Genomic DNA, 26867 nt, shown 5'->3' on the forward strand with positions numbered 1-26867 from the left:
TGAAATCACAAATTAAGACAGGAATGCAACTTACCACTAAATTATTCTAACAATTCTAAAAACATTCCAATCTGTTGGTAACTGTTTTTCACTTGATTCTATTCCATTCACTAGGGAAATAATCATTCATCAATGCATAATAATTATTTTGTTTCTTCTTTGCCGGTATTTGTGCATCTATTTCTCTTCATGTTGTTTCACTATTAAAATATTTTTGATATAGATTTTCTTTAATGTATAAAAAAAGTAGTGTCTAGTCAAAATGTTTATAGGAAGCGAACACTTAATTTTACCAAATGTGTTTTGGGCAAATTCCAAAGCATTTTTTAAAATAACTGATTATATATACATATGACTTAATATAAGCAATATAATATTATATAAACAATATAATATAAGCAATACAATGTAAACAATGCAATATAAGCCCTTGAATGTTTTGGACCCAGTCCATTTGTCATTTTATATTGCATCTTTAACATAATACTAGGCCCAAATTGGTATATTGAAGGTTTGGGGGTCAGTTTTTTGTCCACTTCATAAACTATTTTCTACATTCTGAAACAGTCTAAATAGCATAAAAATGATCCTGACATAGTCTTCCCATAAATTCATCTGAACCATATTTCCCTTGCAACATTTTTTGGAGATAGTTTGCTTTTTGTTTTTAAAATTTATAGTTGTTATTTGTCTTTATGTGATTTTCAGGTCTTAAGTTAATTTTGATAACATATTTTCATATTTTATGACACTTAATGCTTCCAATTTGGGTTCATAGTGATTTAACATTAAAAATAATACTGTAGTGATATGAGGAAGTGGTGATGCAACATGGGGGCTTAAGTGGGTAGGAGAAGAATCAATGAAACAAGATGGGATTGGGAGGGAGACAAACCATAAGTGACTCTTAATCTCACAAAACAAACTGAGGGTTGCTGTGGGGAGGGGGTTTGGGAGAAGGGGGTGGGATTATGGACATTGGGGAGGGTATGTGCTTTGATGAGTGCTGTGAAGTGTGTAAACCTGGTGATTCACAGAACTGTACCCCTGGGGATAAAAATATATGTTTATAAAAAATAAAAAATTAAAAAAATAATAATAATACTGTAGTGCTGTGAAGTGTGTAAACTTGGCGATTCATAGGCCTATACCCCTGGGGCTAATAATACATTATATGTTTATAAAAAAATTAAAACATTTTTAAAAATAGTAATACTGTCTAGGGGTACTTGGGTGGCTCCTTATGCTAAGAGTCTGCCTCAGGTTCAGGTCATGATCTCAGGGTTTCGGGATCTAGCCCCTCCCTCAATGAGCTTCCTGCATAGCAGGAAGTTTGCTGCTCCCTTCCCTCTGTTCCTACCCCCTGCTCATGTTCTCTCTCTCTGTCTCTCTCTAATTAATTAATTAATTAATCTTTAAAAATACTGTCTAAAATTAAGCTAATTCTCTTTTATTACTAATGTTTAATAGCTGTGATTTCTTCCACGTTCATTTCCTCTTTTTCAACTGACATTGCCAGGTTGACTATTTTATTTTTTTAAACATTTTTGATGTTTCTATTATGCTACCTTTTGGCTTTCTCATTCCTTTCTGTTTGTATTTCTTATTTATTAATTCCTTTATCCTGCTTTACTCCTTAATGTTTGTTTTACTTTGTTGTGAATACTTGAGCTGCATGTTGAGTTCTTTCACACCTAGTGTTTCTTGCATAAATATGTGCATTTAGATTTATAAATTCTCATCTAGGTGGAGAGTTGGCTGCATTCCACTAATATAATATGAGGTACCCTCACTTACATTGTATTCTGTATAGCTGCTATGACAAATTTAATTTCTGCTTTGACCTAAAGTTATTTATGATATTTTTGTTTATTTTCCAAGCATTTTTAAACACAAACTTTTCTTAATAATATCTAGTTTCATTGCATTATTACTAGAGAATATGACTCATTAACTAACTTCCTTTTAGATTTATCGAGGGTTTTTTTGTTTTGTTTTGTTTTGTTTTGGTGGCCTACTACATGTTCAGTTTTTGTAAAAGATCTGTGATGCTTAAGAAGGTATATTTTCCATAACCCCACCTCCTTCTCCCAAACCCTCTGAAGTGTGTAAACCTGGTGATTCACAGACCTGTACCCCTGGGGATAAAAATATATGTTTATAAAAAATAAAAAATTAAAAAAAAAAAGAAGGTATGTTTTCTCTTTGTAGGTTAGAATGTGTGATATGTATATATAAGACAGTATATTTAATAAAATAGTATATAATAATTCTATCATAAAATAATATAGAGTAACATAGAGTAATAATGAATTAAATAAACAAAACATCAGTTAATATATAACAAAGTAATATGTAGTATATAGCATATATATGTAGTATATAATATACATTATAAATTCATGGCTTTCATATCCTGAGTAACTTTTGCTAATGAGATTTGTTAAAAACATAGGTAAGTATCCTAACTCCAATTCATATATTTTAACTTCTCTTATATAAATTTTGAAACAACTTTATTTGCTACCAGATATTAATATTATTTTGAATTTTTTTTTAAGATTTTATTTATTTACTTGAGAGAGAGACAGTGAGAGAGAGCATGAATGAGGAGAAGGTCAGAGAGAGAAGCAGACTCCCCATGGAGCTGGGAGTCCGATGCGGGACTCGATCTCGGGACTCCAGGATCATGACCTGAGCCGAAGGCAGTCGTCCAACCAACTGAGCCACCCAGGCGTCCCTATTTTGAATTTTTATTACTATAATTCATTATTCCTATAAATAACTGTTTTATATTATAAAATGTTTTTTGCCTTGAATTTTATTCAACTAAATATTACTAGTGTGACTGTTGACTTGAAATTCACACTTACCTAAAAATGTATTTGCTCATACTTTGTTTTTCATTATTTAGTTTTACTTACCTTTAATTACTTTATTTTAAATTCAAGTTATGAGGCAGGCCTTGCCATTCTGCCATGGCCCATCCTAAATCATCTTTTGAGATTTTTTCATAAGGTGAGCTTTCCTTGAAGGATTGGATTTTTTCTACTCTACCCTCAACTGTGTTCTCTCTACTTCAGTAACATTTTCCTCAAATAATATATTTTTATTGCATTCATATTTTTGCATATGCCTTCCCACAGTAGTTCTGTTTTCCTTGAAGACAGGAATTATGAGTTGTTATTGTTGTTGTTTATATCTGAATTATTCAATAGCAGATGCTAATATTTGCTTATAAAAGAAAAGAAGGAATAAATGAGTAGATGGTGTCTGTAGGCAACATCAGGAAATGATGAGTATTTTTGCCCCCAGAGGATGTATTCCAATAATGACTGAATAACTGGATTCGAAATATAAAAAAATAAAATAAATATTTATACATGTGTTTCTTGTTTTTAATACACTATTTACATATACTTACATATAATATAGGCTATATAGTGTGTGTGTGTGTATAAACATTCATATATCTGTGTATGTATGTATATATACATGTAAGGAAAAAGAGAATATATATTTATGTATGTATTCTAAGGTGTTTTCAAACCCAAAGAAATTTAAGTGAAGGCAGAAATATTTCTATAGTGAAAAGTTTTATGTCTTAAAGAACAAAATTATCATTGAATCTCTTTTTGTTTCTTATAATATTTCCCTTAATCCTCTTATCCTTATTTTCTAGAGGAAACAGATACTTTTTTCTTAAATGCAAGCCATAAACACGTTCTGTTTTATTATTTTCTAAGCCATTTATGAAACCAGGTCACTTCTATTACATGGAAGGAAAAATATCCTTATTGCCAACTCATTAAATTTAACTTATTACCTTAAGTCTTATGAAGAGTTAAATATACTTTCTAAACAAGTCACCTGTTTATAGTCACCGGTTCAGATCTTCAAATAAAGTAAATGAAGAAAATGTCAACCAAATCCTGTATACATCAAACCAGAATGAAACACTTTAATAACCAGTAGATACTGATTTTATATGTATAACTATACTACTCTTCTAAATTAAAAATACTTTTGAGTTCTCTCTGAAATGCACATGGGTATGTTTTCCCTTAACAGGCACATATTAAAATTAATGGGGTTATATTCAGTATTAAAGGGAAAAAGGAAATCACCTCCTTAAGATTGTGCCTTTCATACTATTTTGCAAATCACTTCATAGTTGAATAGGAATTTGATCATCCAATTTTCTTGCATACCCTGCAAATGTATCCTTTTATATTAAGAATTATCACCTATTACGCACTTTTAGGCTTTGTGTTAGCCAATTGCTTTTGGGTTTTCTTCCATCTACTTCATTCTGCATACTTGGGAAGACATAAATAAAGCAGAAAGCTCTATAATGTTTGCCTCTGGTTTGGTAGTAACTATAATCTAAAGGATTTCCACTAACTTTTCTTTTTTCTTATATTGACCCAGGTATGCATGGTCTGGCACAGATGATGGATAATGTACCCTATCTCAAACCTTGGAGCAATGGATGCTAAAAGTCATAGACTTTGTGATGCTATGGAAACAGTCCTCTGTACTCTAGCCCTAGTGCTTCATCAGTTGTGTGAACTTACATGGTCTCCTTACTCCTAAGCCTCAGCTTCTTCAACAGATACAATGGAAAGCTGTAACAGAAAAACTGGAACCTTAATGGGGGTGTTGAAAGATGAATACAAGGAGAAATCTAATGAGAGGCTGGTAGTAGTGCTGTAGGTAGAGTGGAGGGAAGAAGCTACTACTGTGAGGTAAAAATTCACTGGGGACATTAACCAACAAATTAAGCAATGGAAAATAAGATAGAACATGATATGTGGGCCAAATTATAAAAATGTGGAATGTCACATAAGTTTTCTAACCCAGCTTATTTATATACCGATGTTAGTCTGATCTTTTTTTTAGACTTTGATTCAATTTTCCTATCACTTTCACCTATATATTGTTTGACATTTTTTTGCTCATTTTCACTTTCTTTTGCTATATTTTGTTTTTGTTATTTATGTATTTGTCTTGCTTTCCCACTTCCTCAATATTCCATTTCCAAAGCTCTGATGTCTACATTTTCTTAGATATAAAAAAATTATAAAAAGTAACACGCTATATTTGATATTCAAAATGTGTTGTTTTTGGAAATTTCAAAGTATTTTTCCAATGATATCCCATAGATTTATCCAGTACCTCTATGTAATGGACAAGTAAATAAATATACAATTTATTGTGTTGTCTTTGCTGAAGGCAAATCTGTCAAATGAGAATGTCTGGAGAGAGTAATAACATTTTTATTCGTCAATAAACTCACCAATCCATTTATTCATTAAATTGATATTTATTGAGCCCTTACTGTGTGACAGTCACTGTGCTAGAGGGTTGAGGCATGATCCCTATTCTCTAGACACTTAAGATCTAGTGTATAAAACAGACAGTGGACAAGGAAACACAAACTTAAATATATAATTATAAATTGTGATATGCTATATAGATTCCACATGCTTTATAGATGCTATAAAGCCAAGAACAAACTGTGATGATAGACTACCAGAAGTAGACATAACTTATATTGGGTAGTCAGCAGAGGCCTTGCTGAAGAGTATGTTCCTAATTACAAGCCATGGTTTTAAATTGAAGACAAGTAATTCTTTGGAAAATACTGATCTTCTTTTGGCAAATGTAGTGACTATTATCCTTCAGGTCAACCACAAGAATATTTTTAAAAATATTTCTACTGATTTTTGAGCTGTTCCTGTCATTACTGTGTTGATCCAATTCAGCTTGCTGAGGAAGTATATCAGGATACATCTTAATATGCAGTTCTGAACTTGAAATAGGACAACATGTCTATTTCTTGTTTTAACGTAAGTAAAAAAAAAAATTGATTCATAACACCTATTTTTTCCTAAGAGTAGGTAACTTGCAATACATTTCCATTTAGTCTTATCTGTAGTTTTTGGATGACAAAAATACTTATAAGAACAATAGAACAAGAATTTGAGTTCTACTCCCATTTTTTTTATATTATTTCTGTCTTCACAGTTCTGCAAAGTAGTTGACCCCACCATTTTATGGATGAGAAAACTGAGTCTAGACATTTTAGCAACCTTCCTAAGATCAACAATAGAACAAAGAGTACGGCCGAAGTTTAAAGAGTTAGCTATTGAAAATTCCTAGCCTATACTCTTTCTTCTTGTTTTTTTTTTTTTTAATTTTTTTTATTTAAATTCAATTTAATTAACATATGGTGCATTACTAGTTTCAAGGGTAGAATTTAGTGATTCTTCAGTTACATATAACACCCAATGTTCATTACATCAATTGCCCTCCTTAATGCCCATCAGCCAATTACCCCATCCCCCTACCCACCTCTCCTCCAGCAGCCCTCAGTTTGTTTGCTATAGCTAAGAGTCTCATAGTTTACCTTCCGCTCTGTTTTTATCTTATTTTATGTTTCCTTCCCTTCCCCTTATGCTCATCTCTTTTGTTTCTTAAATTGCACATATAAATAAAATCATATGGTATTTGTCTTTTTCGGACTGACTGATTTCATTTAGCATAATACCCTCTAGTTCCATCCATGTCATTGCAAATGGGCAATATTTCATTATTTTTGATGACTGAAAATATTCCAGTGTGTGTGTGTGTGTGTGTATACCACATCTTCTTTATCCATTCATCTATCAGTGGACATCTGGACTAATTCTATATCTAACTTGGTTTGATTTCTAAGTACTTCAAGTTTTTGTGCAAACTCCAGAAATGACTATTGTGGGTTGAATTATATCCTGCCAAAATATGTGTTGAAATCCTAACCCCTAGTAACTCCAAATGCAACATCTGCAATAGTATCACTGAAGATTAACTAGTCAATGTGAGGTTATACTAGAGCAGAATGAGCCGTAATCCATTCTAGATATTGTTCTTATATGACCATGTGAAGACACAGACACATGAAGGGAAGACATCATGTAATGACGAGACAGAAACTGAAGTGCTTGCCACATATTGCCAGAAAACCACCTGAAGAATAGGTCAGGAAGGATTCTTCTCTGTAGGTTTCAGAAAGATCATGGCCCTTACCCTCTGATATATCTGACTTTTTGGAGCAAAGGTAGCTAAGAGAAAAGGAAAACTAGATAGTCATACTACAGGCCCTTTCAGCAAAGCTAAAACCATGGAGAAATATCTTTAAGTCAAATGATTCTGGGGGAAACTACCCATTTCTCTTTCAGTTTCCGCTTTATATATCTAGTCTGAGAACCAGGCAGCTACTACTCGCACTCTGCCAGACATGACTCTGCAGTAGACATCTTCGATGTTACCCTCCTTTGGAATGGACAAAAACACAGGGAACTCCTTCTTTCTGGTCTAAGACAGAGCACTTACTTGATCCTTGCCTGTGAATATGATCATGCTTTGTTCAAGCTAATTAGATTTTTGTAAACAATGCATTATTTTTCAGGATTGATATGTTAACTTCTCTGTACAAATGTCGTTTCTTCAGTCCTTTCCTAACTACCTATCTCACTCTCATCTCCTGTCATTTTTATTCCTTTTTATCACCTTATTTAACATCAGATTTCCTTCCCTTTCTTTTCCAGTCTCTCTCTCTGTCCTCCTCTCCTCCCTTTCTCTTATTTTCTCTAGCTTTATCTGATTCAGAACTGAATTCCTAGCATACTGAAGAGTGTCTGGGTCCACGAGACTCTGCTCAAGAAACACAGGCTAAATAATAGATGTAAATGGGTACATATTTGGAGGAAGATATAAAACACAATTTATTTTTATGCAATTATAAGCCACCAGTAACATTGTTTTATAAGGGTTTGGATCATTAAGGCCAAAAAGAAATCCAGGGGTGCCTGGGTGGCTCAGTGGGCTAAAGCCTCTGCCTTCAGCTCAGGTCATGATCCCAGTGTCCTGGGATCGAGCCCCACATCGGGCTCTCTGCTCAGTGGGAAGCCTGCTTCCTCCTCTCTCTCTCTGCCTGCCTCTCTGCCTACTTGTGATCTCTCTGTGTCACATAAATAAATAAAATCTTAAAAAAAAAAAAAAAGAAAGAAATGAAATCCAAAGAGTCGTGTGTTTATATCAACCATAACATATTCACAACTAAGGTAATTTTGTAACATTTTATAAGTAACATAGATGAAGTGAAAATTTGATAAGCTAATGGCAAAAATAAAATAATGCTATTCTCATTGAAAAAATATATTTAAATTTGTAAATAGGAATGTTTAAGCAAAATGAGAAAAGTGGGTACGCTTGAAAGAGTGCAGTGTATTTCAGTATGGTTCTTACTTTGGGCTTCTATATATTTAAAACTACTATTCTGCGAAGGTCTCAAAATATTGCCCAAATGGCACAAAATAGGTTAAAACCCCTCACTTAGCATTACCTGATGATGGTCACAAGCAGTCTGAACGATTTATAGCTTTGACTCTAGTTAACAAATAAGACTGAAGTTGAGTACTGTAAACTGTTTTGATAATTTTAAGTGAAAGATGTAAAGCAAATGGATAATATGCTATTATTGTCAGTTTGAAGGGTATGCTTTTGGAAATTACAGCATTTTTCCCAAGTAGTCTTGGCTGAGATGGAGGTCCTCTCTGTCCTCTTGTGTCAGGTTAGACTTGATAGATATTTCCAACTGTTCATTAAATAATATCTAAATCATAAAGCAATAACCATCATATGACTCTCACATAACTATCTGTTTCTAAAAGAATTATAGCACTGATGCCTTTTAATGGCCATTTACAATGCCAGAATACTCTTAGGTGATCTCCAGTGGAATCAGTCCAAATTGGTTACCCAGTGGAATTGATCTTTAGTTAAAGGTCAAATTCAATTTTACCTTCAAAATTGAGAAGACTTGGATATAAAGGTTGCTTCTTAATAATAATCTTTAGGGTAAAAATCACTCTATATTCATTTTTAAAATCCTTAGATTCAAGAAAATGAATAAGGCCATTTTCCCACCCTCAGTATTCAAAAGGATTGACATGAGGACTATCATATGGAAACTCAAATGATCACTTTCATTCTGTATAAAGGTCTTTAGAGAAAGCATCTATGCAACTACTGCAAATAGGACTTACTAACACTTCACTAAAAATTTAAGTTTACTCATCTAGTCAATCTAGTCATTGCTTAATAGACATAGATACTTCCACTGGGCTTGACTCTTTAAAACCTGCATTACAGAGAGTTAGAGAATGATTTTTTTCCCTGCAAAATAAAAAAGCAAAAGAGCTGGCTAAACTGAGCATGTCCACTTTTTTCCTAAATCCATCTGTTAAATAGCTTACTGCTGTGGAATGATAGAAACTGGAAATCTCACCATATGGAAAAAAAATGAAGAATGAATCTCTAAGAGTTGTTTTGGTCTTAATATGTCCAATATGGAGATCTTAATCTTCCTATCATCCTCTCTAGAACTTACTTTCCTTCCAGTTTTTTCTTAATTTTAAATGGCAATGTTGTCTTTGGTTCTTTCTTTTTCATACATCTCAATTCACAGCAGGTCTTCTTGCTTCAAATTTTGACATTGAGAGCCTATTCTCGTTCCTGCAACTTGAATAAACTTATTAAATACAAAATAAAGGTTAGATCTTGCCATTCCTCTACACAAACACTGCAATTACTCTCACTGCACTGAGTCTGAGCCCAAATCCTTACAATGGCTTATGAGGCTTTCTAAAGCTTGTCGCCTGTTACTACTCTAAAATCCAGTCTTTAATACACTGTCCCTTACTGATACTTTTCAGCTCCACAGCCTTCGTGAAGCTCCTTAAGCCCCAGGGCATGTGTCTACCCTACGGCTTTGCTCTAGTTGTTCTCTCTGGCTAAAGAACTCTTTCCTCAAATATTCCCTTAACTGATCCCCACTTTTCTCTCAACTGTTTACTGAAATGTCACCTACTTAAGGAGGCATGCCCTGACCATCTATCCATTTATTAACCTAACTGGGCATGATTGCCCTTCACCCAAGTGCTTTTTTCTTTCTTTCTTTTTTTTAAAGATTTTATTTATTTATTTGACAGACAGAGATCACAGAGAGGCAGGCAGAGAGAGGAGGAAGCAGGCTCCCTGCTGAGCAGAGAGCCCTATGCAGGACTTGATCCAGAACCCTGGGATCATGACCTGAGCCGAAGGTAGAGGCTTAACCCACTGAGCCACCCAGGCACCCCTAAGTAGTTTTTTCTAACAGCACTTAACAATAGGTAAAGTTCTATATGCTTTATTTATTTATTTGTTAATTTTTTAGCTCACTGCTTACTGCCTCCATACCATCATTATATTTTAAGTTTTGTAAGAGTAGGAATCTTTGTTTTGCTCACTGTGCTATCCCAGGCACCTAGCATAATGCTAGTCCATGGTAAGCCCTCAATAAATATATGTGGAATGAATGAACCCATTAGAAAATCATGCTGACTCTAGTTTCAAAATGCATCTTGAATCTAAGTATTTAATACCTCATTATCAACAATTCTATCGCCATTAACTTAGTTTTGGCCATTGTTATCATTCTCCTGAAATGATATTAAGTTCTTACATAACTTTTTTTTTTAAGTTTTTTTTAAAAGTAATCTCTTCACTCAATATGGGGCTCGACCTCACAACCCTGAGATCAAGAGTCACATGTTCTACTAAGTCAGCCAGGTGCCCCTTAAATAATTTTTATTTATATCTTTGTTTGCCCTCCCCCATTCTAAAATACACATCCATGCACATACATACACTTTAAAACAACCAAATGCAAGAACAATGGATGTAAAATGTAAGTCAAATTGTACCACAGCTCCAAACCTTCCAATATCCTCCTGTTTTTCACACTGAGTAAATTCCAAAGTCTTCACAGTGGCCCTTGGGGTCCTATAGGATCTGTCTTCATGCACTCCTTTCCTCCTTGGCTTATCCTATTCTATTACACTGGCCTTCTCATGGATTCTTGAAAATATCAGGCCCTCATGTGACTAGGCCATTTGCATTTGCTATTCTCTCTGCCTGGTATGCTCCTTACCAGAAATCTTCATGATCTGGCTCCCTTACCTCTTTCATTTCTTTACTTAAATGTAACTTTCTCAGTGGAACCTTCCCTGGCCACCCCACTTTAAATTTCAACCTCCTCCAATATTGCTATCCTGCTCCCTTGCTTTATTTTTCTTCATAATATATATTGCTATATCTCACATAATTTTGCACATTTATTTTATTCATTGTAATCTTCAACTAGGATGTAAGCTTCACAAGGGCAATAGTTTTCATCTATTTTGTTCACTGCAAAGTCCCCACAGTCTATAACAGTACTTGGCACATGGTAAGCACTCAATTAATAATTGTAAGGGAAAAAATGAAGTATGTACTCTTGGCAATTGGAAATGCTCAAAGGAAATACATATGTATTAGTCAGTGTCTCAGCAAGAAACAAATGGCACATTCAAACTAATGTGAGCAGACTTTAATAAAAGAAGTATCTACAAAGGTGAGGTCAGAGTGGAGAAATCACATAGGAGAATGTATTATCCCCGAGCCCAGAATCATTGCCCTACCACCCTGCCAAAGAAAAACAAGAGAGCTCTTTGATGTGGCCAGCCACCCAGGCATCAAGCAACTGGATGAAGGGTGCAGAGTGAACCTAAAGGGCCAAATAGATGATATTCAGAATAATATCATTGCTGATTTTCGATAGTATGACTGGCAGCAAGAGAATCACCAACACTCCATCCATTCTCCATATTCTCTATATATTTACAATTCCTTGGGATTTACTCACAAATTACCACTATTTACCAAACTAAAACCTAAGCCATGCTCATCTTCGAACACTGACCTCGGGTGCCATCCTATACACTCTTCCTGGATTCTTGGAGGCCTGGATTATTGTGATACCACTGAAGGAGGAGTCATTTACTAGGTAATTATGGTGTAAAGTTGATGACTTTGGAAGCGATTGTACATGACTTTTACAAACAAGTAATATCAAGCAGTTGAAATAATTGGGAAGAAAATAATTAAGGCAAAGTGCTAGAGCATAACAACGGGTCACTTTAGATAATGTGGGGAGGACAGCTCTGAAGAAGTGATCTGTGACCTCAGATCTGAATGATGAATGGGAACCATATCAACGGAGTGCCAGAGAAAGAGAGAAGAAAGAGTATACAGGCAAGTTTGGGGAACGAAAATCTCAGTGAGCTCAGAACATAGTAAGCAAGGGAAATTGAGAGAGGAAAAAACAATGTATAAACTCAGACAGGAACCAATCAGATGATTTGTAATTTTGTAGGCTATTGAAGAAGGAATTGATACCTTATTCAAAATGTAACATCAAGCCACTCGTTGGCTCTAAAACCAAGAATTACATGATCCCATATACATTTAAAAAATATCTCTGTCCAATCTTGAAGAATTCTGCAACTACTCATTTTTGTTAAAATGTGGACTATATTTCTCTTTTCATCACTTTACCTTCTCTATTTGTATATGACTTGTTTCAACTATATTTTGAATGGCATGTCGTAGGAATTAATTTTAAGTTATATTTTGTTTTTCTTGAAATTTCTATATTTTACTTAAATTCATATCAGCCATCTTATTATTTCTTCTCCATGTCATCGCTTTCTCTGTAGATATCTCTCTGACCATATCCACCTTTCATAGAATTGTTGGAGTGGTGCTACAGTTCAGTGTCTCTTAGCTGTTTGGATATTACTGTGCCTTAGTTTCCTAATCTGTGAAGTGGAAAAAATAGGACATAGAGCATAGGGTTATTGGGAAGTTTACATCAGTTAATATATGTAAAACTAGTAGTGCTTGATATAAGTCCTATAAGAGTTTATTTTTGTTATTTAATAAATATTAAGGCATTATAGTGGGTTAAGGCATAACTGTACCTGTGAATATGATCTTACTTGAAAAAAGGGTTTTTGTAGATGTAATTTACGTAAGAATCTCAGGATGACATCACTCTGGATCAGGGTGAGCTCTAAATCCAATGACAGGAATCTTTACAAGAGGCAGAGAAGCAGAAGGAACAATTTATAAGGATGAACATGGAGACTGAAGCAGTGCATTGGCAAGCCAAGAAACACCCCAAACTCCTGGCTGCCAGGAGGCATGGAATAGATTTCTTGTTCAGAGATTCCAAAAGAAATCAACCCTGTCAACACCTTGATTTTGGGTTTCTGGCCCCCAGAACTGTGAGAGAATAAACTTCTATTGTTTTAAACTATCCTGTTTGTGGTAACTATTATGGAAGCCCTATGAAACTAACACATACATTTATAGTGTTTAAGAAAAATTTATATAGTGTTTAAGAAAAAATTCTTGGCTTTCTGTTATTTCTCTCTTGTGTTCAGTGCCATCCCATGTTATTGAAATCACATGGGACTTTTATTTTCATTTTGTTATAACTGTGGGTTATGAGTCCATATTTTTACAAATCATTCTATAATGGTTATCTGAAGATTGACAACCATTGTATTAATAATTATTTAAATGGTCATAAAATTCACAGATGTCTTATTCCATAATATTCCTTGAAGCCCATGTTTCTTTCTTTGCGATTTATGTTTTGTTTTGTGAGAATATATTCTCAAATAATTTAAGAAAAAGCTTGAGGATGAATATGTTCCTTTCCTATATATGCAAAACTATTTTCTCATGTCCTCATACTTGAATGTTGTTTTAGTTTCACATAGAAAACAAGATTCAAAGGATTCTTTCCTCAGAATCAAGCTCTCCTTGTTGGCAATGCTGGTTAGATCCTTGTTTCATTTTAAGTAACCTGTGTTCATCTCTTTTTTGATTTTAGATTGTTTTTCTTCTTTCTGGCTCTTGGTGGGCTTAAGTCTTTTGTTAGCTCTGAAAACAATATGTTTAATTTCCTCAAACAGGGCTATTAACTGTCCAGGCAGGGTGTGTGGACGACTGCTTTTCTGAGTGGGGAAGTTTCATATCATTTCTGTCTGCCTTTATCACGTGTCCACTTTTTAGGCTTATATAGTTACTTCAAGATTCTTTCCTGTGAGAAAATGCTGGAATCAGATGTTTGGAGAACTGATACAAAGGTTGTTTCTGAAATAATTCCCAGCTGAATTTTCTCCCAATGAAGATTCTTCTTCCAGATTCTGTCCCCTCAGATCTCTTAGCATTAGCTTTGCATTCTTCCTGATAAACACCTATTTTGTAAGTCTCCCCTGATACCTGATGGTGTAACAGATCCATCATACCTGCTTGGCTTCTCTGTCAATCTTTGGAAACTCTTACCATTCTGGGATGCTAGTAGCATTTCTCCTAACATCCCAAAGTTACTAGGAATTTATTCATATATTTCTCTAATAAATCTGATGTGATTTGGGAAAAAAAGAAATTTAAAGAAGGTTTTTGATCAACCATTTTGAAGCAGAATAGAAGTAGATTTCTGGGATAAGATAATGACTTAAGTTTAAGAAGTATGCAGTATTTTAATTGGAGTTGGTATATGGGCTTGAAACTTGGAGGGGTTCTAAGTTAAATACTGAGGACTCTTGAAACAATAGAAGATCATGTGGGTTAGAAAAGCAAATCAAATTATCAAGCCCGAGCAGAGAGAAGGTGTCCAAGAATAGACCCCCAAAGATACATGGCCTCCAAATTTTTAAAGGAAAGATGTTTTTATGTTTTAACACATACAGAAAGTTCACAAGAAATAAGGCAACATGTAACAAAAAGGCCATGTAAAAGATTATGTGTCTAGATTATTTTTCTTTTAGGAGGTTTTAAAATATAAAGCATGTGGCAAGTGGAGCCCTAACAATTGGATTTGTAAAGTGTGATGGTAGTACCCCTCCCCTACTCTATTAATTTCCTGCAAAATGGGTATGCAATATGTAGCATATATTAATATATGTCAAATGTAATTTATAATTAATGTTATTATGATTATCATCATTACTGTTATTATTGTCATCATATTTAAGGCACTTAGACATATACAATATTTATGTTGCAAGAATGAATAGGAGAAAAATGAAGATTATGGAGGTATCATGTGTGCATGTAATTACTTTTTGCATTTTACTTTCCAGTTCTTTTTTCACTCATCTCTACCTTAAAGACTTGACCTGAGTCACAATTATTCAAACACGATTTAAAAAGGGGAGAAATTTATCATGTTTATGATTTCTGTAAAGCATATGTAGAGTCTAAGATCAATAGAAGAAATCCAGTCACCTTTCCTTTCCTGCTCAATTATTTACACAATTTAGAGGAATGTGACAGAAATAGCATGTTTTAAAATGTATATCCACTAATTTCCAAATAAAATTGCTTAAACTGCCCAAAAGAGTGTTTGGGATCTTCCACTGGCAGCACAACTCAGTAATACTGCCAAGTTTCCCATATTTCATGGAATTATTTAAAGGAAGTTCCTGGCCCATATCCATCTTCCTCTAGCCATTCATTCGTTCAACAAAAGTCTTTGAGTACCTGTCTTGAGATGGGTCCTGTTAGTGGCACAGATATTCCAAAAGGAAAAGAACCCAGAAAAGCTCCAGCTCTCATGCAGCTTCCATTAAAGGAGGATTTTACAGACCATAAACAAGCAAGCAGATGAAAGATGCCAGTTGAGGCAATAATAAATGTCACAAAGAAACTAACACTCTGAGAGGGGTAGTATAAGACTCTGTTATTCTGATAGGTTTTGGTGATACTCTGTGAATGTCTGTGTTTTCCGGTATTTCATTTGTTGGTTTGTTTTTCTATTTTACTTCTAAGTTCACTCAGGAGAGTAATAAATACGTGCAATAAGCACCAAGGAAGGATTCTGAAAAGAAGCGGCAGGGAAAAGCCTCACTAAGTCAAAATAGAGGTGCTTGTGAGCTGTGAATACAGTCACCCACTGCTCAGAAAAAGGGGCACGGTGAGAGCAATTCAACAGAAGGCATGTGTGACAGTACCAAAGGATTTAAAGCAAGGTTATGTCTAGAATACAACTGATATGACTAAGAACTTTCAGACCCAAATTCCAGAAATGGAGAAGACAAAGAAAAACAGAACTGGTGATTATCCAAGGCCATGCTAGCTCAAAATAGTCAGCAACTATTTTATCAGTTAAATATATGTATCTTTATATTAAATAGATATTAAATTAAATATATATTTAGTATCTCTATTACATATGTTATGCATTATTCTATAACCCATTTATTCTTCCTATTAATGTGGTTTATCAAAAATGCTATGATTTTCTAAATTCTTATAATAGATCCCTTACATTATCTAATTTCTCTTGAGAAAATTCACTTGGATTTAAGCTTTGTGAATTACCTATTGCTTTAGTCAAACCTTCAAGTCATCGCTCAAATTGAAAAATAGATACTAAGGAAAGCAAAGTGAGAATGAGGGAGAAGGTGGTTTATGCTGAGATACACAATCAATTTCAGTAATCAAAAAGCAGCACTACACAGTATTAGGGTCCAAGAGTCTAAAAGAGATGAAGACCCCCACAAAAGAAAGGTAGCAAAGAGTAAGTTTGCTCTTTTTCATATCTTTCCTACAGTTACCTTCTGTAGAAGGCTGCCATATTTTTAAAATTTTAGTCATCCCTCTCTTACATCCTGATGTTCATTAAGTCAGTTTTAAAATGAGCCCAGAGGTTTCAGTGATATACTAAATGATATTGACCTTATTTTAGCTATTCCAAATATGTGCTAAGTAGATCATACTAGTCTTCGCTTTATGGCATGCATGAAATAGCCCATCTCTTTAGGAGCAAAAGACCCTTTCCATGTCTCATACAAACCAGAGTTTCTTACAACTGCAGTGCATCTTAATACTTGATATCTTATGCACACCTCATTTAGGTTAGAGCTCCTAAATAAAAGCCCAGAGCACTTGCTCTTTTGTTCATCTTATTGGCATTACTGTAAAACATAGTTCATTCTCATTCCACAGAAGCAGCAGAATTTTTAACCTCATCTTTTTATATTGATTTCATGGGTATAAAATGCAGGTAAATCTTGATATCCATGTTGTTGTTTCATTGTGATGGAAAGCTACTGACATTGCTGAAAGCAGGTATTCATATGCCTTTTAAAGTGGCTCAATCCCTTGCAAAACACTGTTGTTGTTGTTGTTGTTGTTATTGTTGTTGTTTTTAATTTTTTTTTCCAGTTCCCAGATATCCTGTAAGGTCTGGCTCCCCAAAATAGAATTGGCTTTCCCCTTGAAACTTAACAGACAAGATTTGCTAACATCCATAGAGCTAACACCTCTTGTGGAGCTATGTGGGCTCATGGTAAAACATTCCAGAATAAGTAAATCCATGTCATTCACAAATGAAGATAGGTAGCCTCATATTAAAAATGGAATATTTTCCAAATATCTCTTTGTAATATGAATTTTCTGAACTTGGAAACATTTTCTAATTGATCTACTGTTCTACTTTGGCATCTCTGTCACTTTATTCTAAAATATGTGGGATGGTATTAGTGAGCAAGTAGAAGTTAAGGACAACCAATTCCATAACAACCAGAATAAGTTTTACCTTATTTACTTAATTGTTTATACTTTATGTGCTAAAATATCACAGCCAAAAAAGAAGTTGAAGACTCTGGTGTTCAGCGTTATGAAATTCCAGTCATTTTCAAATGTTCCAGCTACAAAACACCTAAATATGCTCATAAAATTCTGCTTTAAAACTCCTTCTCAGTATCCTCAGAAATCAAGACCCCAAACAGAAGAAAATCAAGAATGGTAAGTGGAAAAAGATGTTTAATAGCTCTCTTGGTGTCTTATGTAAGCATAGTAATCTAGAGCTTTCACCTTTAATCATCACACAGGTGAAACAAAAATCATACTTGGGTCTGCTCTACATAGAAACTAGAATAGAAACCCCTTCATGAAGTTACAACACCCCCAAAGCCTCTGAGCTTAGGAAAGGAGTAAACAAAAAACAAAAAACAAAACAAAAAAAACAAAACAAAACAAAAAAGTCTGCAAAAGGAAGTGATAGCCAATATTGTCTATTTACCATTGTTATGAAGGCAAGGGCAAAAAAATCAATGAATACATGTATGCATAAAACAGTCTAAATTCATTACTAAGTTTAAATTCTTATTTCCTAATTTGTCCTAAGTACCCAAGTTAAAAAAATAGTTTATTGTTGTATGGATTTGATAATTCTCCCAGAATCCTAGCTAAATCAAATACAAATGACTTCTTTAGGAACCTCTGATAAACACAGACAGCATAAAATTCCTAAAAGTAAAGATGCAGGAAATATAAATAGACAATTTTTTAAAGAAATGAACAAGTAAGACATATAAGAATAACAAAATATACTATATGACATGATGAAGCACATTTTTTATAAGAACCAAGTAAGTTTTCCATAAATAAATTTATATTTGAAATTTAAATTTTAATGGGTGTGTTATATAAGACTCTTGATTTAGCTGAGGAGAAAATTAGTGAGCCAGAAGATGGATCTAATAAAATTACCCAGAATGATGCACAATGATATGAAGAGATAGTAAAGATACAGAAAACAGAATAATATCACCTACCAAAAATCTACTCAGATTTTCACAAGGAAATGATACAGAGGATAGAGTTGTATATTTGAAGTCATTATCGCTCAGAACTTCCCTGAAATGACAACTGCAAAAACAAATTATGAAATAAGGTGAAGACAAATCAGGATGAAAGAAAGAAAGAAAGAAAGAAACAAAGAAAGAAAGAACGAACTTAAAGAAAGAGAAAGAAAAGAATCCACACCCACTAACCCTTAGTGAGTCTTTAGAATATAGGATCTTAAACACAGCCAGAAAATATATACCTCAAAGAAATGAAAGTCACATCTACTTGCAAGAGCAGAAAGGTTACCTAGATGATAGCACAATAAGGTTAAAATCATAACTTTAAAGAGCTGAGAGAAAATAATTGCCAACTTAAAATTGTAAACTAAGCTTAAATTTTTTTTTAAACTAACAAAAAATGAGATAATTTATCACCAACAAACCATCATTAAAAGAATTTCTTTTGAGAAGGAAAATAATTACAAGTAGATAGCTAAAATGCAAAGAGAAATGATAAGCCAAGAAATGATAGGGAAAAGAATAAATCTAAATACTCTTCAATGTCATAAACAACATTAATGTATAATATATGGAGATGGAAGACAGAACTAAGTTTCTTGACAGGTATCTTAACTACTGAGTAGTTTGCTCAAAGTACTCTAAGGTCTTTATCTTATTCAGCATCAAATTCTGTCAAAACATATAGAATAATCACTAACAGAACTGAAATAGGGAACATAACTTCCAAATACAGACGGATGGATAAATGGAGTAAGAATTTCTTTAACTCCATCTTAAAGAAGGCAAGAGAGAATAAAATATCTAAAAGTAAGACAAATACCCAAAATAAAATGCTAAGAAAACCCCAATAGTCACTCCAAATATAGCCTAGACTTGATAGCTAAAAGATAAAAGTTTTCAGCATAAATACATGAAACAGCATGGAGCAGTATTTGATTATATGCTGCTGATAAAAGATATACCTAAATCAAAGTAAAACAGGAAGGTTCAGTGGAAAATTATCTAAGAGTTTTCAAGCATTTACTAACCAAAATATAGAAAATATAGCTATATTTATATAGAAGAGAGTAGACATTAAGCCAGAAGGTTTTGCTAGAAATAAAAAAGTTTCATAGAAACATAGAAATAAAAGTTTCTTTTCTTCATAAAAGAACAACTATATAGCAATTCTAGACTGACAAAAATCTTGTAACAATGTCATAATATATAAATAAAATTTTGCAATATTAAGAGGGAAAATTAAGAAAGCACCACCCTAGTAAGAGTTTAACAGACATCATTCAGTAATTGTTAAATCAAGTGAACAAATCAGTAAAGTTCAATGGGTATAAAACTACAGTTATAAAAAAAGATGAATACCTTCTAGAGATACACTGTACACTCCCCTCCTAAGCACTTAAAAACTACATTTAAAAACTTAAGAAGATGGATCTCATGTTAAGTGCTCTTAACACACACACACACACACACACACACACACACTCACTCACTCACATACACTAAAAAGAAAAAAAGAAAGAAAAAAAAGTGGTGGGAAAAATAAGAAAACAAACAACCCAATTAAAAAATGGACCAAAAACCTTAATAGGTATACTTCATCCAATAAGATATACAGATGGTAAGTAAGGGAACAAAAATGCTCCACATTCTGTCATCAAGAGAATGCAAATTAAAACAACAATGAGATATTGCTACTAGGCACATTGGTTCTAGTCACTGAAATTGCAAGCTAAAGGTGATGGTTTAAATGAGGTTCATAAGACTTGATCTCTTTGTAGGCTCTTGCTTTCTCCAAACTGGCTTCATTGTCAATCTCTTTGGCAACAGGATAGCTGTAGTAGCTCCAATTTTATAATCTCTCAGGTTCAAATCCAAAAGAGAAGCCATAAGCACTTTTTATGATCTCACTAACAAAAATCTCTGGGATTGTTTCTGACTCAGTTTGACTCTCTTGGGTTGAGTCATGTGCCTGTACATCCCTGAAACACTCACTGTGTCCAGAGCAGGTAATGTTCTCAGTTGGTAGGCATGTGCCAAAGATTCCACATAAGAAGTCAGTGGTGATTAAATGCTCATTTCTACAAGCACATGTATTGAGCTTTGGAGTGTTGTTTGCCCAAATCCCATTTAGAGTGCTACCACCAGGAAACTGGTAAATGGGATAGAATAGAGGAAGTTTCTCAATATCCCTCAAATTCTATTTAAATTCAAATGAACTATAGTTCAAATAGAACCTAATTACAATTCATTAATTAATTTATGGAAAGAGCATGCGTTATAGTGGTTAAGGATTTGAGTTTTTTAATCAGACAGAACTGGGTCAAGTTGCAGATTTTCCCCGTGCTACCTGTGTAACCTTAAGATTTTCTACAATATGGAAATTATATTTCTACCTCACTAGAGTGTTGTGAGGATCAAGTAATATATGCAAATTGAGTTCCTACAACATAGCAAATATGCAATAAATGTAAACTATCTTCATCATTTTTATAATCATCATAAACTTCATTTCCATCATCGTCAACATCATCCTCATCACTATTGTCATTAACTGAATATTCACCAGGAATATGTTTCTTTGGGAAGTAATTCTCATTTCTCTTAGGACCATCAGGAAAAAAAAAATCTTTCCTATATATCATACCTTTTTTCTCTATGTTTTATATTTTTCTAGTATGGTACATATCACAGTATATTTGTAATTGTGTTTACAGGTCTATTGTTTCAGAGATGTTCTGGTAGGTAATACTTAATTCATCATTGTATCCCCTAGTATGGTTTCTTATACACAATGGGAAGAGAGAGGTATTATGACATAAAAAGGAATCCATATTAATTAGGAGTTTACTATATGTAAAACATTATGTGACATATATTACATCATGCTATGTCTTCATCTTAAGAGTACTATTATACAGGCAACGTTTTCTCATTAGATATAAAGATACTGAGTCATCTAATTTGCTAAAATAAAACATCTTGTAAATTCCAGAGGGAAGATTAGAATTCTCATCCATTTGAATCTCAAAACTATTCATTTTCCCCTCTATGCTAGCATTTCAAAAACTGACAATATGGTTTTTGGGATTCTGAAGATAAATTTTTCTAGGATCACATGATCTCTGTAAATTTTTTGCTTGAGTTTCAATGATGATATTAAAAATAAATATGAACAAAAAATAAAATAAAATAAAATAAATATGAACATATTCTTCATTGCCCTGTAATTCTGTCCTGGTATAATGTTTCAAGGGCTCACATTTGAGTTTGTTTTCAACAACATTGGTATCAAGGGAACAACTAACATGACAGCCTTTAACTTTTACTGCAGTGTTTCACAAACTGGCATCTGCAGACCCCTGAGGATCATTACACTCTACTTGATAAATGTTGGTTGAATAAGCAAATGATTAAGTTCTCCTCAGAGAACCCATCTCCCTGTGGCAGAATTTCGGAAATTCCCTTCCCCCAAATCCTTCTTATTCATCAGTCAGTGACAATAAGGAGTCCTCCATTTCATTTCAAGTTCTGTGTTCCATGGCCTTGAGAAGGCAGGAGTTAGAGCAGAGACACAGAAGAATCTGGAAGACTAAGCACCAGATAGGTATAAAGGCATCATTCTCCAACCCATGAAGGGAAAGCCCTATGGGAACTTGAGTTTGGGTGTCTTTAGTCAATGTAACCTTTAAGAACACACATTGATTTGCTGGCTCCAGTCCTAACACCCTATGAATAAAATAATCCTTTAAAAGTCACAGGAATTAAGTGGCCCCACTCTCTTCCATCATCTTTTTATTCCTGATTACATTTTTCTGATGAAGACCAAGGAGTTTTGAGGCTTTCCTAGAAAAGACCCTGCCATGTACATAAAGGAATGTGCAGCGTATGCATTTATTACCATAACTCTTCCTATTTCTCCTTAGTATTTCCTCACTATACTCCCCTCTCCTCCACAGAAAGGGAGAGCGAGCTCTGATTAGTGAGAACTTAATGTTCCCAAGACCATGCTTTTACTGGGGGGTGCGTGCACTATGCAGATCATTGCTCATGCCTGGCACAGGCTCTTGCTCTCTTGGAACTACTCACACTTATGGAGAGTGAGCTTTCCTTCTCTGTTCTCTGTTCCCCTGAGATAAGGGCCCCGAAGGAGACCTGCCATCTCTCCGGTCTTTCTCTCTCACTCTCTGGTAGCCATGTGTGAGGCTTGAAGTTTTTTCCGCAGGCTGACCTTGTATCGCTGGTCTGTTTTGCTGACCCAGCTCTCCCTGCAGGCCTTATTTTGAAATAAAAATAAAAAGTTTTCATTAGGCTTTAGTTCCAAGCTACTTTCTGTAACATACTTTGTCAGGAGCCCTGCAGTAGGAGGACAATTGGGCACCTGATTAGCCATTAGCAAAGCTAATATCTTGTCACATTTAGCTAGTGATCCTTGTGTGTATCCTCTATTTTTGTGACATGGAGGAAAAGAGGAATGATGAGTCCAAAGCCAGATTTTAATCTCCAAAACCAGATTTTAAGGGATTCTTCCTAAATCATGCTGTGTGTTTTCTTACTTAGATGCTATACAGAGGCAAAGATATAAATGAATGATATCTTCTGGTACACAAAAGTGGCCTGGAACCTTTGAGCAAGAACAAGATGAGGCAGATTATGATAAAAGATTGCCTAAAAATATAAACTCCACTTGGATTTTTGGGGATGATATTGGAAAAGGAAGAATAACAGTGATTTCTCCCACCATCCGCTTTGTTACCGCCTGTGATTAATTCTCAGGGGAGCTATTTATATACAAGGGATATATAGAAAGTTAGCAAACGTCAGAGGGAAATGTCATTTTCACCAAGGGCATAAAAACAACCACAGCCACTAAACCAAAATCCTTAAATATAACCTATCTACACACTGAACCTACCACAACTCACGGAACTGAATACCAGCATTATTGGTGCTTTTGGAAAATCTAGTAATTTCAATAATATTTTGGCTACATACTCATAATATCACTATGTGGAAATAAATCCAGATATAAGGATAATCTCTAAATTATATATATATATATATATAATTTTGTTTTAAGAATTGGTAAATGAGTTGTGCAAAATTAATGTAGCCACTGAAATAGTCCTGCAGAGAATGGAATTGGGAGTTTGATGAAAATCTTCTGATATCTAAATTTATAAAGTCACAGTTTACTACAGTAAATGCAAAAGATGTATTTTGGGTAAACATTATTACACATGGCAATCAAACTGAAGATATTTAGTGACTGTAGCTTCTTAAATATCCTCAATCCAGAACAGGAAGGAAGGAAGGAAGGAACGAAGGAAGGAAGGAAGGAAGGAAAGAGGAGAGAAGAGAAAGAGGCTTGTTATGGTTTATTCAAGTTCTAATTGATCCATTCTGCATTTCCTGGAAAGACATAAAATTGGAGATATACATAGATAGATAAAGATAAAGATATACATATACATATAGTAGTATATATGGAGATATATATATATGATGTATATGGTATATGTATTTCATAAAGTAACAGATTTTCGATATGGACAGTTTGGGGTTCCAATTACAGCTTTGCCTTTAAAGATTTTATTTATTCATTTATTAGAGAGAGAGAGAGAGCAGGGGGAGCAGCAGGCAGAGGGAGAAGCAGATTCCCCACTGAGCAGAGAGACTGATGCAGGGCTTGGTCCCAGGACCCCAGGATCATGACCTGAGTCAAAAGCAGATGCTTAAGAGACTGAGCCATCCATATGCCCCTAAAATGGGCTTCATCTTATCTTTGTAAGTTGGTTCCTAGGATTAAATAACATGGCAAAGTGCCCGTTATCTAATAGGCATATAACAAAGTTTTGTCTCCTTCCTTTTTAACACTACCTTACCTAACTATTCTACTAGACTACAAATCCTTGAGGAGGAGACTCTAATTAAATTTTGTGACTTGTACAAAGTAGTTATTCAAGAAATATTTATTGAGTGTATTAATATCTAGCTTAAGCCTAAGTTGATCCTACAGATCTAAGATATCTTAGGCTTGGGCATGTTTTTCCAAGGGGCAAAGTTAATGAACTGTAGAAAATCTAGTTGTAAAGAAACTGATAATTTCCTAAGAGAAAAGAGAACTAACACTTCTACATGGAGGCATGTACAAGGTCATGAGATAAATTCACTGTAAAATTTGAAAATTTTGGAGGGTGGTAGTCACTTTATACTCTCCCAAAGAAAAACTTCCTTGTTCCTCTAATCAAGGGATGTTTGGGGGGGAACATTTAAAAAATAATGATCTAAGTCAGGTACGGTATACCAGATACTTAGAAACCAAATTAAGATGCATTGTGCTTGGCTAGTACTTAATTTTTGAATTAATTGCCAAGATTAAAAAATTAAGAGAGTTCATGTAAAAAATCTAGATTTGGACTTTACCAGAAAAATTAGATCTGATTATATTTGGGTCCAAATAAAACCTATATCTATATCCTAGCATGACAATAATTGGCTCAAGCTGAAGGTACTCTCTTTAAATAGAGACTATGATTTCTTTCTTTGCTAAAGCACCTCCCCCTGGCCTCATTCAGTAATTTATTCACCCTCTTAGTCTTTGTGGGCCCTTGCAACTCTTAACCCATGGGAAGAGAGTCAAACAGACAAACTTTGCTCAGTCAGGAGACTACAGTTTTCTAAAGGATATGTATTTTTATATTATTATTATATTATATTCTAAAGGATATGTATTTTTATTTGCATGTGTCTCTGGATTCATCTTATCATACTCCTATCAGAGATGCAGGGGGAAGCAGGGACTGAAACTAAAAACGAAATGGGTCGTTATCAATTCTGGATGTATCTGGGGGCACAAAGAGCTCTGAAAGGATATCCATGTATCAATGTGTACCATTCATTAACCGGAAAGAAGTTATCTCTCCACTACGGCCTGGGCCACAGTTTCCGCTTAATGAAGTTTTCCAGAAGACTCCATAAGTTGTCCCACAAATTTACAAAGGTGCCTGAGCAGTGCCCTGTAGGAGAGTATATAATATGAAGAAACAGTAGCCAGAAAATAAGCAGGTGCCTAAGAGAAGATGCCAAGCCTAGCTTTGGGAAAGACATTCCACAAATCAAGAGACAAGACCTGCTTAAAAGGGCATAGAACATCCCCCACCTCCAGTGAATAAGTCTCTAAAATGCATCAGTGGTAGAACTGACTGCAGAAGGTAGAGTCCTGTTGAAGCCAATGGGAGTGACAGCTAAGGAAATGCAGGATACAAAGAAATGAATGGTAATTTGCAGGCAAGCTACTAGAGTTTAATATTATTTTTGGACCTCTCTGCACCATTACTTTTAAATAAAATGGAGAGGAATAAGTGTTAATACAAGTGTAGAATTACACTACAAGTTCTATTTGTATGTAGCCCTGCCATTCAGGCAAAAAAAAAAAAGGTAATAATGACTCAGAGATCAGATTGGCTCACTGGAGCACAGCAGTAGCAAAGAAAAGCCCCAAATGATTTACACAGAAGAAAAGGAAAGCAAGATTGGCTTTTTTTTTTTTTTTTTTTACAGTGAGCCACATTTCCTTCACTTAGTCTTACTAGCAGCTATTAAAAAATTCTTTTCACCAAAATATTTAATTCATGAATTAATTCACGAGGGATAAATGAAGACATTTTTAATTTCTCGTGAAACTAAGAATGTGAATTATTACTTTTCAGTTTTTAGGATATTCATCAAAATTACTTTGAAGAAGGCTTCCATATTTCAAATGCTCTGTGATCTCCACTGTACTTTCCAGTCCTCAGCAATCCCTCAGCCCAGCCATCACAAACATCCAGAGGTTGTCCATCACCACCAGATAGATGTGTGGAACTATGAGCACTTGTTGTACATGAGCTGATTTCCATGACAAATGTATTAGTGATTCATCCTCATTGACTTTTTAAAGCATTTCAATCAGTTGTATAAAATCTACAAGTCTCTTTTTTATACTCACATTTAATCAGCTTGTCTGTTTAATTAACACATCATTACACTAAAAAGCACAACTAGCCACCTCCCCCCCAAAAAAAAATTAGGAACAAACAGCTGGTTCTTCATAAAGTAAGACTTCAACTGGATGAGAGCTAGTGTCAGAGCTATAGTCAGAATATTTCAGAGGGCATTTGGAGATTTTGGTTAATCTGTAAAGTTGAGCAGGTTGAGACAGGTCTGAGATAGCCCTTTCTGTTTCACCTCCCCTTATATACAGGTATAACAAATGGCTATGTGACGATAGGGCAGCCGTTAGAATTCTTTGTT

The sequence above is a fragment of the Mustela nivalis genome (assembly GCF_964662115.1).
Source record: "Mustela nivalis genome assembly, chromosome: 4".
NCBI classification, from domain to species: Eukaryota; Metazoa; Chordata; class Mammalia; order Carnivora; family Mustelidae; genus Mustela; species Mustela nivalis.